This window comes from Phyllobates terribilis, unplaced genomic scaffold (assembly GCF_046119375.1).
Source record: "Phyllobates terribilis strain yellow unplaced genomic scaffold, ASM4611937v1 Scaffold_3__8_contigs__length_932513732, whole genome shotgun sequence".
NCBI classification, from domain to species: domain Eukaryota; kingdom Metazoa; phylum Chordata; class Amphibia; order Anura; family Dendrobatidae; genus Phyllobates; species Phyllobates terribilis.
Window position 1 is genome coordinate 70,982,577 of NW_027362763.1, and position 14,238 is coordinate 70,996,814.

At 47.2% G+C, this 14,238-nt stretch overlaps 1 long non-coding RNA gene across 1 annotated transcript; it reads left to right on the plus strand.

The window, feature by feature from the left end:
* Positions 1-220: 220 nt before the first annotated feature.
* LOC141257936 (uncharacterized) lies at positions 221-7,801 on the plus strand. Its single transcript, XR_012318135.1, has 3 exons — positions 221-494; positions 6,591-6,772; positions 7,538-7,801. It is a non-coding gene; the product is annotated as an uncharacterized lncRNA (long non-coding RNA).
* Positions 7,802-14,238: the final 6,437 nt, after the last annotated feature.

A 14,238-nucleotide genomic window follows, 5' to 3' on the forward strand; every position in this document is an offset into this window, starting at 1 on the left:
CTGCACGGCTGATAACAGAGAGATTCATGTCGAGTTGGCAAAGATGGCGCTGAGAGATGATCTCACCCCTCCCAACGGAATTCCTAAGGTGTTACTGAGGTCAAAAGATACATGGACGAACAAATGACAGCGTGCCGAGTTATCAGAAAAGAGCAATATATTTTACTAATCCCACCTAGAAGGAGAATGCTATTTAACCCCATGTCTACATAATAAAGTATGCCATTTGCGTGGTTCTGTCTCTGAGTGAAGTTTTTCAACCAGATTAGCAGATTTGATTGATTAGCTTCTCTGCATGCACTCGGACATCTTTAATTTGGAGGAGAGCAGCTACCTAGTGTTTCTTAAATTGGTGAAACATTCACAAATGGTGCAGTGACTCGGATCACACTCGAGGGGAACTCTAGGTCTCGGGGTGCCCATCACCGGACCACCTATGGACGAGCCGGGACTGCTCAAAGCGAGAGCCTGATCAACTCTCATCACTGAAAACGGTAAGTCTGCAGATTTAATGAATCCGTAGTACTTACTCGTATTTTGAGTGTTCTCTGGTGAGTTTGTGGTGTCTAGATTGGCCCTTAGGGACAGCCCCGTGCGACTGGGCGGGTCCCCGCTGTGTGATTCCAAGAACTCTGGTTTGTAGTCGCTCCTGGCTAACTGCTGCTCTGTGGTATATCAGGGGTCCCGTCCCATTAGAGCGATCTTTGTACGCAGGGGTGTACACGTATTCACTTGAGAATTTAGGAAAATTTCTTTGTTTATAACGCGGGCACGCGAGGAGTGACGTTGTTGCTCATAAGTCGTGTATTAAGTCATCATTAGGACGCGGGCATGCGGGGCAGACCAATCCTCTATTAAGTCGTGGGACACGCGGGGAGTGAAGTTACTGATAAGTCATGTATTAATACGTCATTAGGACGTGGGCACGCGGGGTTAACCAATCCTCTATTAAGACATGGAATAAGCGGGGAGCCAACTGCATCATTAAGTCGTAAAAGAATCAATTCAGTGCTTGTTAGGGAGTATAGGGACTTGTTACAATTCTACTTGTGTATCAGCTCCCTGGTCTGATCATAAGTCTAAGGAGACAGAGCACTTAGAGGCAAAATCATGAAAAAACTAAAGACATTGTTTGTGTCGCAGGGGTTGCTCGATCAGTAACGACAGGACCCCAAAGATATAGTTGCTAGAAGAAAAGGAATTAAATATGTAGAGAAAACTGAAAAATAATGTCATTGTGTGGGTTGTACCCGGGGTGGCAGATTAATGTATGAGATGTTGAATGCAGCAATTTGTGAAAACAGGGGAAAACTGGATAATGGGTCGTTACAAAGTGAATACATGTGGAAAAAGGCTGCGCAGAGTTTATCGAAAGAAAGGAAAAAGTATGTGCAGAAACTTAAACAGTTCACTAAAATATGCGAGCTACCAGTTAAGGGCCGGTTACAGCTGCTAGAATGGCTAGAAATTATGAAAAAGAAAAAGGGCAAGCTAGAAGATAAAGGATTGTTACAAACAGCCTTGGCTTGGAATAGAACAGCAGAGAATTTGTCAAAAGAAGGGTGGGTGGAGGAAGAAAATACAGACAATAAGGGAAAGACCCTATGTTATGTGTATTACAAAGATACTGCTCTCCAACCACCGCCCGATAATGGCGGATGGGGGTGGGGGGGGTGGACCTGTACAAATTGCAGTCAGCAGAATCCTGGTAATAGAGATACTTGTCTTGCATGCGGGACACCACGTCCCAGACCTCAGACTGTTCCTCCCATCCCCACCATGCCTCCGCCACCGCCTTATAATGGCGGTGCTATGAATTGTTGGTGGTGTTCTAATTGTGGCCAGCATAATCCATTGTCAGCAGATTATTGTGTTGCATGTCATGCACCCCGTCCAGGAGGTCCACTCCTTGCTACTTTCCAAGCCACTCCTAGTGCCCCATCCTCATCTGTTATACCTATGTCAACCCAAAGTTCCAACCCTTCCTGCAGCGGCCATGTTGCTACACCCATTGCATCACCTCTGGCCTCTGACCAGATATCCCTTTCGGTGGTGGCCATCTTGGCGCACCCTTCCCTTAGTGTGCTTCCTTCCGGTGGCGGCCATCTTGGCACACCCAGAATACAGGCCGCAATACACACTACACCCAGAATGTGTATGATGAAGATCATCATCATGATCAGTGTGTGTCACAACTTAGAGCTACAATCAACAATATTCTGAAATATGCTTGAAAAAGCAACCTTACTTCTATTGCTCTTCCTGCTATAAATTCTGTAATGTATGGATTTCGTATGCAAGCCTGTGCCCAAGCGATAGTCCAAGCTATAAGGGAGTATAGATGACTAACTATGTTGGAGGAGATAAGACTAATCAGCAATGACTATCATAAATCTCAAATTCTCACCCAAGCTGTGGAAAGTGTCACAGCTAGATCAGACCCACTCAGCCGCCAGATGACCTCAGAAGATAACCCAAATGAACTATTTCCTAGACAAACAAGCCCACCTCCTGTTGAGGTGTTGCCAGTTTCTCCCTCAACATCTTCTCAGTCAGAATCTCCAGTGCCAGATTACCATAATAGATATGTGGCATTCACACCATCGCAAGTTTATCGAGTGATTACTCAACTACCTGACCCAGACAGACACCCTATGGCATTCTACAGAAGAATCAGACAAATTCAACAAACTTATTCAGCCACTTGGAAAGATCTTCATGAAATCACAAGCATTAAAGCGGGAGATGCCTTCTGGCTAATAATTCAAGTAGCTCTGAATGACAGCCAAGTGACAGACAAGGAGACTTACCAATCAGGAGGAGCTTTTTGTCAACAACATCAGCAATGGGCCAAGGAGCGGCTCACAGACTCATCTACCAGTGTATCAGACTGTACTCAAGAATCAGGGGAGAATGTAGAAAAATTTTACACCAGAATCTATACTCTGTTCAAGGATCAAGGGTTCAATGAAGGTCAGAGGATCCAACAGAATCTGCTAGTCACTTCATTTGTTAGGGGACTCAGAGAGGAAATCTCAGCGAAACTTACAGACTCCAGGCCAGAATACATGGATATGTCCCCGCGAAAGGCACTCCTCATTGCTAAAGCTATAGACAAACATTTGAATGCTGTACCAAGGCCTGCTCCAAGGCCTGCTCCAGAGCCTACTCCACCTCCTACACCGACTCCTTTTCCTGCTCCTGCTCCAGCTGCTCTAGCAGCCTATCAACCTGCAGATAATCAACAAAAACAGTTGCCATATCCCCCAGGATACCCACAACAACTATACCCCTCAACCCCACAATGGATGGGTCCTCAACAAATGTACAGGACCGAGTTTAAGACTAAGGGAACCAATCTGTTACCATTGTAATCAACCAGGGCATTTCAGAAGAGGATGTCCGGAGAATAGAAGGGATCCATTCTATTGCTCATTGCCACTCTCCTACAACCTGCAATTTGAAAGAAGATATTCTCCACGCTACCAAGGAAATCCACTGTACTCCCGCCAAGAGTATAGACAGCCATCACGGCAGCCACCACATAGAGAGTATGAGACAATGCCAAGAGAATCTGTGCAGAATTAGAGACCGGCCACCGCAACAGATGTACCAAAATAATAGGTGCATGGATTCCCAGACTCCCACAGTACCCACTGAAAGCAGCCCAAGAAGCATCATTAGATGCCCAGATCCAATAATTACTCAAGAAAGGAACATTAATTCCCTGTGTTTCTCCAGCTAATACTCCACTGTTTAAAGTGAAGAAGAAAACTGAAAGAGAAGAACCAGATAAATTCAGGATGGTGCAAGATCTGAGAGCTGTGAATGCAGTTACAATCTTGGAGACCCAAGTGGTGCCAAATCCACATACATTACTCAGTGAAATTCCCCCTGAGGCAACGCATTTTACAGTATTCGACTTGGCAAACGCCTTCTTCACTGTGCCTCTGCATCCAGACTGTCAGTATCTTTTTGCTTTTACACACAGAGGAGTACAGTACACCTGGACCGTTATGCCTCGAGGAGCTCAGAACTCTCCTCATCACTTCACATTGGCCTTAACTACCTGTCTCCAACCCTGGAAGAGTGAGAATCCTGAAGTCACATTGATACAATATGTCGATGATCTACTCCTCTGTTATCCCAACGACCAAACTTGCCACAGGTTCACCTATTCTTTGCTCCAGTTTCTGGCCACCATCAAATGCAAAGTTACTCTGAGAAAGCTACAATGGTGCTGTACCAAAGTTGTGTTTTTGGGTCATTGCATATCCCAAGGTACCAAGCATCTCACCGAAGAGCGGAAAACTGCCATCCGTGACATCCTGTACCCGAGAACTGTCAAACAACTCCAAGCTTTCCTGGGAATGGTCACATGCTGCAGGCAGTGGATCCCTAATGCGGTAGCTCTCATGCAACCTCTATATGAACGGGTCCACTCTTCTGAACTTCACCTGCATTTTGACCAAGAAGCTGAAGATGCAATGGACCAGTTGAAAGAACTCACCATTCCAGCTTTTGCACTGGCGATTCCCAACTATGAATTTACATTCTTTATATTTGTCTCTGAAGCGTGTGGCCATGCCTCTGGAGTTCTTGCACAAAAACATGGAGGCCACATGAGACCCATCGGATATTATTCCAGTAAATTGAATCCAGTGGCGCAAACAGCTCCAATATATCTCAAAGCACTGCTGGCAGCTACAGAACTCCTCCACAGAACAGCAGATGTTGTACTTGGCCATCCTACAACTATATTAGCCCCTCATGATTTGAAAGCTATCCTTGCATAAACCCAGCACAACCATCTATACATGCAATGTCGTGTCAGAATCCAATGTGAGCTCCTTTTACCAGAACATATAGCTCTTCGGCGATGTACTGTCTTGAACCCCTCCACTCTGCTTCCTCTGTCAAGGGGGGGACTGCTCTGAAGACTTAGGGGGGTCCTCAGAAGTCCATGAATACCCTGATTCAAGTGACCATGATTGCCTTGTGGTCATGAAGGCAGAAACCTTTCACCTACCTACTGTCTCTGAGCAGCTACTGCCTGAAGCGGATCTGATACTGTATACTGACGGGTCCAGATACGCAGATGAATATGGAACTTACCATACTGGATATGCGGTGGTGTCTCCAACAACGGTTGTTTCTGCTGGACCACTGCCATCTTATATGTCAGCTCAAGAGGCCAAACTGTATGCTCTGACCGAAGCCTGCAAGTGCGCAGAGAGTCGAGTGGCCAATATCTACATAGACTCGAGGTACGGATTCGGGATTGCCCATGACTGTGGCCTGATATGGGCCCTGAGGGGCTACAAGACAGCCAGTGGAGCTCCAATCCGGAATGCAGGGGCAGTGAGAAGTCTGCTAGAAGCTCTGAAGTTACCTAGGCAAGTGGCTGTGATCAAAATTAAGGCTCATGGGAAACTAAATTCAGAGGAAGCCAAGGGGAATCATCGGGCAAACATTACAGCAAAAGCAGCAGCTATGGAACCAATATTTCCAGAGGAAGCAGAGGTGTCGGGGGGTACGGAGGTGTTTGTGCTTACCAGAAGTCAGAGACAACGAGGGGATGAGGAAGAAACGGGAATGAGAAATTTGGGGTTGGAAGAAGAAGAGGAGGAAGATGAAGAGGAGCAAAGACTGGAAGAGAATCCGACACACAGGACTTAAGTGGACCGGAAGAATGCAATAACGGAAGAAGGAAAACAAGGATGGATCGGACGGGGAGGAACGTTTTGTAATGACGGAATCTGGAGAGTGGGAAGAAGAATATGTCTGCCAAGAGCACTGTATCCTGCAGTGGCTCAGTGGGCTCATGGAAAGGTACATAGAGGGAAGAATCAGATGATTTCAGCTATCAATAAAGTCTATATTGCACCCACGATCTCAGTGCTTGCTACAAACTATACTTGGAGCTGTGAGATTTGTAACACTTGTAATCCCGGAAGAACAGAACATGTGCTAAAGAAGAAACTGGCAAAGTCACAGTATCCTTTCCAGAGAATCCAAATTGATCATATGCAATTACCCAAGAGTGAAAGATATGAATATGTTCTGGTGGCGGTGGATATGTTGTCCGGCTGGACAGAAGCACACCTAGTAGTCAACATGACTGCTAGAACTACAGTGAAAAGTCTTCTGGCAGAACTTATCTGCTGATTCAGGATTCCAGAAGTGATTGAAAGTGATTGAAAGTGATCAAGGACCCGCCTTCACTGCAGAAGTTACCAAATCAATCTGGGAGATGATTGGGGTGGATGTGTGCCTGCATACATCCCTAAAGTAAAGGCAAAGTTGAAAGGATGAATGTCACTTTAAAAAAACAAAATTCTTAAAGCCAGTAAAGAATTGTCACTTCCATGGCCAGAGGTGCTGCCTATTTCCCTATACTCAGTTCGAAATACCCCGAGACAACCCACAGGGCTCACACCATATGAGATCTTGTTTTTGGGGGCCACCTAGAATGGGTCAATATTACCCACAGCAGCTTAGTTCAGGGAATGATAAGCTTGTGAATTTTGTTGTCGGACTTGCTAAAGAGTTAAAACTAACACATGCTCCATTGTACTTTTCTATTCCAGACTCAGATCTTGAACCGGGTACTCACAGCATCCAGCCTGGATATTTTGTCTGGATAAAGAATCACGTGCGAGGCACACTGGATGCCAGATTTGAAAGGCCCTACCAAGTGTTGCTTACATCACCTACGGCTGTGAAGGTCGAAGGCCGAACATCATGGGTCCACACATCCCATTGCAAGAAGGTGGTCTCAGACCCACAACCCTGATGTTCCTTTGTCTGATGACAGTAGCTGGGGGGGCAGACTTTGTTACAGTAACACGTGCATTCCAAGCAATATTACTAAAGAAAATGATATTCCAGTTTTCTGGTACCACACTTCCTTGAATGTGGTGACATGAAGATTAGGATTAGATTGGAGGGCAAATGGACTGGGGAATGTGCCTTAACTAAAGCAATAATGTCTGTTTGCCTTATATCTGAGTCCCAGGAATACAAAAAGGAAATAAAGGCTGCGTTTGCAGGTACATACAGGGCCAAGAGAGAAGTTAATCCCAAAGGCAGTTTTGACCCACACATATATATTAATGTTCTCAGAGTGCTTAGGGGGGTGCCAGACAAATTCAAGGCCCGGAGACCAAGTGAAGGCGGGATTTGAGCCCATAATAGCCATAATAACCGTTAACAAGAACGTAGATTGGATAAATTACATATATTATAACCAACAAAGATTTGTCAATTACACCAAAGATGCCTTGCAAGGGATAGCTGACCAACTAGAACCCACATATTAAAAGCAAATAATTGATTTTTGGGGGGTCTGTCAAGGTAAAATATATATATTATAGAAAATCAATTAGTTTCTTTTAATAGATAACCTAATCAGTGTGAATCAATATAGAGATGATGGAATAATCTATGTGTATTTATGTATGCAAATGTGTATATGCACATGGATTATGTTAATAGTTAATGAATATATAACAAATAGCTTCTATTCTTATTGTAGATACGAACAACTAAATGATTTCCTGGGATATATGCATCTGCACGGCTGATAACAGAGAGATTCATGTCGAGTTGGCAAAGATGGCGCTGAGAGATGATCTCACCCCTCCCAACGGAATTCCTAAGGTGTTACTGAGGTCAAAAGATACATGGACGAACAAATGACAGCGTGCCAAGTTATCAGAAAAGAGCAATAAATTTTACTAATCCCACCTAGAAGGAGAATGCTATTTAACCCCATGTCTACATAATAAAGTATGCCATTTGCGTGGTTCTGTCTCTGAGTGAAGTTTTTCAACCAGATTAGCAGATTTGATTGATTAGCTTCTCCGCATGCACTCGGACATCTTTAATTTGGAGGAGAGCAGCTACCTAGTGTTTCTTAAATTGGTGAACCATTCACAAATGGTGCCGTGACTCGGATCACACTCGAGGGTAACTCTAGGTCTCGGGGTGCCCATCTTTAATTTGGAGGAGAGCAGTTACCTAGTGTATCTTAAATTGGTGAAACCTTCACACTCCTCCTGTTTCTCCTTGCACAAAGGCGGAGTTAGCAGTCTTGCTGCTGGGTTGTTGCCCTCCTACGGCCCCCTCCATGTCTCCTGGTGTACTGGCTGTCTCCTGGTAGCGCCTCCAGCCTCTGGACACTATGCTGAGAGACACAGCAAACCTTTTTGCCACAGCTCGCATTGATGTGCCATCCTGGATGAGCGGCACTTTCTGAGCAACTTCTGTGGGTTGTAGAGTCCGTCTCATGCTACCACGAGTGTGAAAGCACAACCAACATTTAAAAGTGACCAAAACATCAGCCAGAAAGTATTGGTACTGAGATGTGGTCTGTGGTCCCCACCTGCAGAACCACTCCTTTTATTGAGGGTGTCTTGAAAATCGCCAATAATTTCAATCTATAATTTCCTATATTGTCCATTCCATTTGCACAACAGCATATGAAATTGATTGTCAATCAATGTTGCTTCCTAAGTGGACAGTTTGATTTCACAGAAGTTTGATTTACTTGGAGTTATATTCTGTTGTTTAAGTGTTCCCATTATTTTTTGGAGCAGTGTAGTTAGTATAGGTGTTCCACAACATAGTTTAGATGGATATATCTATATATACTAGCTATTGAGCCTGTTCTACGCCCGGGTGGCGAGTATTTTTATTGGTATAAGGTCTCCCATGTTGGTATGTGCTGCCCCCATCCTGGTATTTATGTTCCCCAATCCTTTTCCTCCATCCTGTTATGTGCTGCCCTCATCCCTATCCTGGTATGCATGGCACACCTCATCCCTATCCTGGTATGCATGGCACACCTCACCCCCAATATCCTGATATGCATGGTGCCCCTTATCCCCAAAATTCTGGTATGCATGGCACCCCTCATCCCCAATCCTGGTATGCATTGTACCCCTCATCCCCAATCCTGGTATGCATGGCACCCCTCATCCCCAATCCTGGTATGTATGGCACCACTCATCCCCAATCCTGGTATGCATGGCACCCCTCACCCCCAATCCTGGAATGCATGGCACCCCTCATCCCCAATCTTGGTATGTGTGGTACCCAATCCCTCATCCTGGTATGCATAGCTTCCCCATCCCCAATCCTGGTATGCATGGTACCCCTCATCCCCAATCCTGGTATGCATGGCATTCCTCATCCCCAATCCTGGTATGTATGGTACCCCTCATCCTGGTATGCATGTTATCCCGCATCCCTATCCTGGTATGTATGGCACCCCATCCCTCATCCTGGTATATATGGAACCCCTCATCCCAATTCTGGTATGTATGGCCTCCTCATCCCCAATCCTGGTATGTATGGCTCCCTCATCCCTATCCTGGTATGAATGGCACCCCTCATCCCCCAATCCTGGTATGCATGGACCCCCACATTCCCCAATCCTGGTATGCATGGACTCTCTCATCCCCAAATCCTGGTATTTATGGTCCCCTCAAAGCCAATCCTGGTATGAATGGTCCCCCCACCCCCCAATCCTGGTATGCATGGTACCCCTCATCCCTATTCTGGTATGCATGGTACCCCTCATCCTGGTATGCATGGCACCCCATCCATCATCCTGGTATGCATGGTACCCCTCATCCCCCAATCCTGGTATGTATGGTACCCCCTCATCCCCCAATCCTGGTATGTGTGGCCTCCTCATCCCCCAATCCTGGTATGTATGGTACCCCCTCATCCCCCAATCCTGGTATGTGTGGCCTCCTCATCCCCCAATCCTGGTATGTATGGCACCCCTCATCCTTTTCACGCTGCACACAAACAAAAAAAATACACTCACCTTTCTTCCCTGTGCTCCTACGCTGTGGTGTCCTATTCTGCCGGAGGCTGAGGGAGGAGTGTGGTGCCGGAGTACACGCATGCCCATACTGCAAATGTGTCATTAGTAAAATGGCGCCGGAAAGCGCTATGCGCATGCGCCGACTCCGACTCCTTCACTGCTGCCCCGGTCTCCTGCGAGAAGAGAGGCACCCTGCATCGCTCCTCCCGGTCAGGTAAGTATGTAAGTATGGCGCTGGAGATCACGGTATGTATTCAGTGTCTACGCATACTGCAATCTCCGGTGCCATACACACTCCTCTTAACTGTAACGGCTCCATGTGTTCTTCTGGCTGGAGCCAGACTGCATGAAAAAAATTGTCCTCCATTTAAAATGGGCAAGGTGCATGGCAAGGGAAGGGGAAGTGGACGTGATAGTGATAGTGCATGCAGAAGCCGAGGCCGAGGATGTGGCCATGGGCAAGCTGAAATTGTGCCACAATAAACACCCACATCTTGTCGCTCGAACTTTCTGCACAGCCTGTTGCTGCTTGGCCGAGGCAATGCTGCAGTACTTGAAGCTTGTGACTAGTGTTGAGCCACCCCCGTAGTATTCGGGTTCGGTTCTGTTCGTCGAACACCCGTGTGTTCGCCGAACTGTTCGTCGAACACCTTCGAACACCGTTAAAACCAATGGCAGGCAAACAAAAACACATAGAAACACATAGAAAACACCTTCAAAGGTGTCCAAAAGCTAACAAACTGCTCAGAAGACACAACTAACACATGGAAAAGTGACAAGTACATATAGTCATGCAAAAAGAAAAGAGGTGGAGGAGTAAAAGGAGGGGGAGACACAGATATAGGCATGTCATGCCCTTCTAAAATCCAAAAAGTGAGAAGCCGACACGGCCAGTCCGCTCCTGCCCATGCCACCTCCGTGTCACCGGGTTTGTGCCAGAGCTGCGGCGAACCCTGACGGCCAGCCCCCCTCTCCCAATACTGGTGCCTGTCCGCTGGTGGGTCGAGCGAGCCCCCCTGTGGTGGAGGCAGCTCTAAGCTTTTTAATTTAAATTGTCTCTCTAATTTGAATGAATACACTTTAAATCCATTTATAAGGATCTATTGGAGGGCAAGTCTCATGCCAGCAGCCGCGTAATTCCAGCTCCAGTAGCGTCCACTAAAGCTGCTGCAGTTAAAAAGCTTTTATAAGGATCGAGCTCGGCTGTCCACCGCAAGGCATCCTACTGCCAGTCCCAGCCCCTATGCCTTGGGGTGCCTCCTGATGCTCTTCACTGAGTATCCCGTGGTCCCGAAGCATTTCCTTTGAAAAAATTAAGTGTCCAAACTACAGGTGGTGTAGCTTGCTTAACAGCCAGGATAATCCGCTGACTAGCAGACACTGCTACTAGGCACAAAGTATTTCCTGGGCTAGATGCAGTTAAAAATTTGTAATTAGAAACTCTCGTTGGATGCTGAGAAAGCATTCCTTAGAGTCTCCTGGCACGCCATATATGATTCTCTTAAAAAGCTTGGGGTAGGGGTCTAGGGGACCCTTTTATAGCCAAAATCACGGCCCTGTATCGCAATACGTCACCTAGGCTGAAGATGAATGGAACTGTAGCACCCTGAGGGCTCGGTTGCTACAGAGGTATTGCACCTCACCCAGAGGTGTGATATCTCACTCTCAGGTAAGGATGGAGTGTGGATCAGGACCCGACACCTGCATGCATTACACCACATTGCCGTGGGGCAGGGCGACCAATATGCCCCTGAGATGGGCACGACAGTCCCTGTCCCTGGCTGGAGTGGGGGGAGGGTAAACTGAGGAAGGGGAACCCTGTAGTGCAGGAGCAGGGAGGAAGCAGTTCCTGGGTGCATTGAGAAGGGAGGGTAAAAGGTGGGCACCATCTTAGTTCAGTGCAGAGAAGTCAGAGCAGAAGTAACAGGGAGCAGGGGCTCTGCATGATCTCTGCTCCGGAGGCGGGCCCAGTAACAGAGGCCCAGGCCTGGAAGAGGGAGAAGGAAGGAAGAGGAGCGGAGAAGGCTCCAGGAACGAGGAACGAAGGGATCCCAGGGGTGCGGACGGGCGAGTCGCCACTGCACGCCCGAATCCACCTGCGTGGAGGGGTCAGACCAAAGGGGGAGACCGGTCCCCGAAACTAGTGGAGGCAGGAAACGACCCTCAGCTAGAAACCGGAGGCTGTGACATTTTATGTGGCGCAACCCCTCGCTACACCCGCTAGGAAGGCACCACATAGGGTCAGGGAAACTGGCGCCAAGTTTACCAAGAGGAGGCCCGAGGCAGCCGGACAGAAGGGTTGGTAAGAAAGGCCAGACAAAGGACACACAAAGGGGGTCCTGTGAAGCGCTCCAAAGTTATCTGGGAGTTGTCTGAGCCCCTCACCTGGTGAGCACAGTACGACGTGGGCAGCTGTTACCTGCAGACGTGGTCTGGATAATAAGAACTGTGAGTAAAGGCCCTGGACTGCATCACTGACTCCGTGTCGTTACTGCTTCTGCCCTGCACCATCACCCCCATCCTCCGCATACACTGCCCTGAGGCTATACTCCTCCCGTGGGGAGTTATGCTACGCTCTGCTGCACCCACAGCACCAGCCTCAGCGGTCTGACCTGCAGCGGCGGTTCACTCTGACCGCAATCCACGGGTGGCATAGTCGGACATTTAAACATCAAAACCACATAAATAGTTCCGCCACTGGTTTGACCGCCCTGAGCCACGGAACCGGGTCGCCGCCACGGAGACTACAACCACCAGCATCCACCAAAAAGGGTCCGGCTACGGGTGTCCCAAGGCCCAGGGGGTGCATCAGAACATTTTCATCACCTTTCACAATCACCAATGCGACAAGGCAGGGATGTCCTCTGTCCCCTCTCTTATACATCCTAGTGACGGAGCACCTGCTCTCGTCAATTCGCCATAACCCCAATATTAGGTGGATTGAGGTGGGAGGCACCGAGTACAAGTGCTCTCTATTTGCTGATGATGTCCTAGTATATATCACTCAATCACATATATCCATCCATGCTGTTATGGCTGAAATAGATTACTTTGTTACATGGTCAAATTTTAAAATCAATGCAGCGAAGTCTGAGGCCCTCGATGTCTCCCTCCCCAAATCCATACAGGATTCCATCCAGTCCAACTTTCCCTTTGCCTGGCCCTCACAGGGTATCAAATACTTAGGAATTCCTATTCATAGAGACCTCTCCCATCTATGTTATCTTAATTTTGGGCCCTTTATTGAACAACTCCATACAGACCACGGTTGGCAAGTTAGAGCTGTAAGATTCACTACGTGAACCACTGGTGTTTTGTGGAAAAGCACATGTACACTGTGTTCCAAATTATTATGCAAAAAGTGTTTAGGAGTGATAAGGGAAGAATTTGTTTGTTTGTCAGTTAAACTCATTGATGGTGATGTGTGTCAGGGCTCTTTATATCACTGTAAGCAATTGCAGACACCTGTGCTAATTAGTTTGGCAGGTGTGTCCAATGAAAGGCAAGACTACTTAAGAAGGCTGTCCCACATTATTAAGCAGCCTACATTTTCTGCCAAAATGGGAAAGAAAAAGGATGTGTCGGCTGCTGAGAAGCAACAAATTGTGGAGTGTTTAGGTCAAGGCATGACTACAAACAACATTGTGCGATGATCAGGATGAAGTGTCTTGGCAATCAAGAAGTATGTAGCTGATTCACAGTACACACGTGTGAATGCTGATAAGGGCAAATTGAGGACTCTTTCCTACAGGCAATTACGTCAGGTTAAAAGAGCAGCGGCAAAAAAGCCTTGTCATAGCAGCAGACAAGTTTTTGAAGCTGCTGGTGCCTCCAACATCCCCCGAACAACAAGATGCAGGGTCCTTCAGAGGTTTGCAGCTGTGCATACGCAATCCTGTCGACCTCCTCTATCCACTTCACACAAGCAGAAACGGCTCCAGTGGGCCAAACATTACATGAAGACTGATTTCAAAACTGTTTTGTTCACGGATGAGTGCCGTGCAACGCTCGATGGTCCAGATGGATGGAGTGGAGGATGGCTGGTTGATGGACACCCCCCGCAAACACGGCTACAGCGCCAACAAGGAGGAGGTGGAGTAATGTTTTGGGCTGGAATCATGGGGAGAGAGATTGTCGGCCCCTTTAGGATCCCTGAAGGGGTAAAGATGAACTCCATAATGTATGTGGAGTCTCTCAAACAGCACTTCCTGCCATGGTTCAAGAAGAAGAACCGTGTATTCCACAGCAAGATCATTTTTATGCATGCTGCACATAAAACATCTGCATCTCTGGCTGATATGGGCATAAAAGGGGACAAACTTATGGTGTGACCCCCATGCTCCCCTGACCTCTACCCCATTCAGAACCTCTGGAGCATCATCAAAAGGAGTGTCTATGAT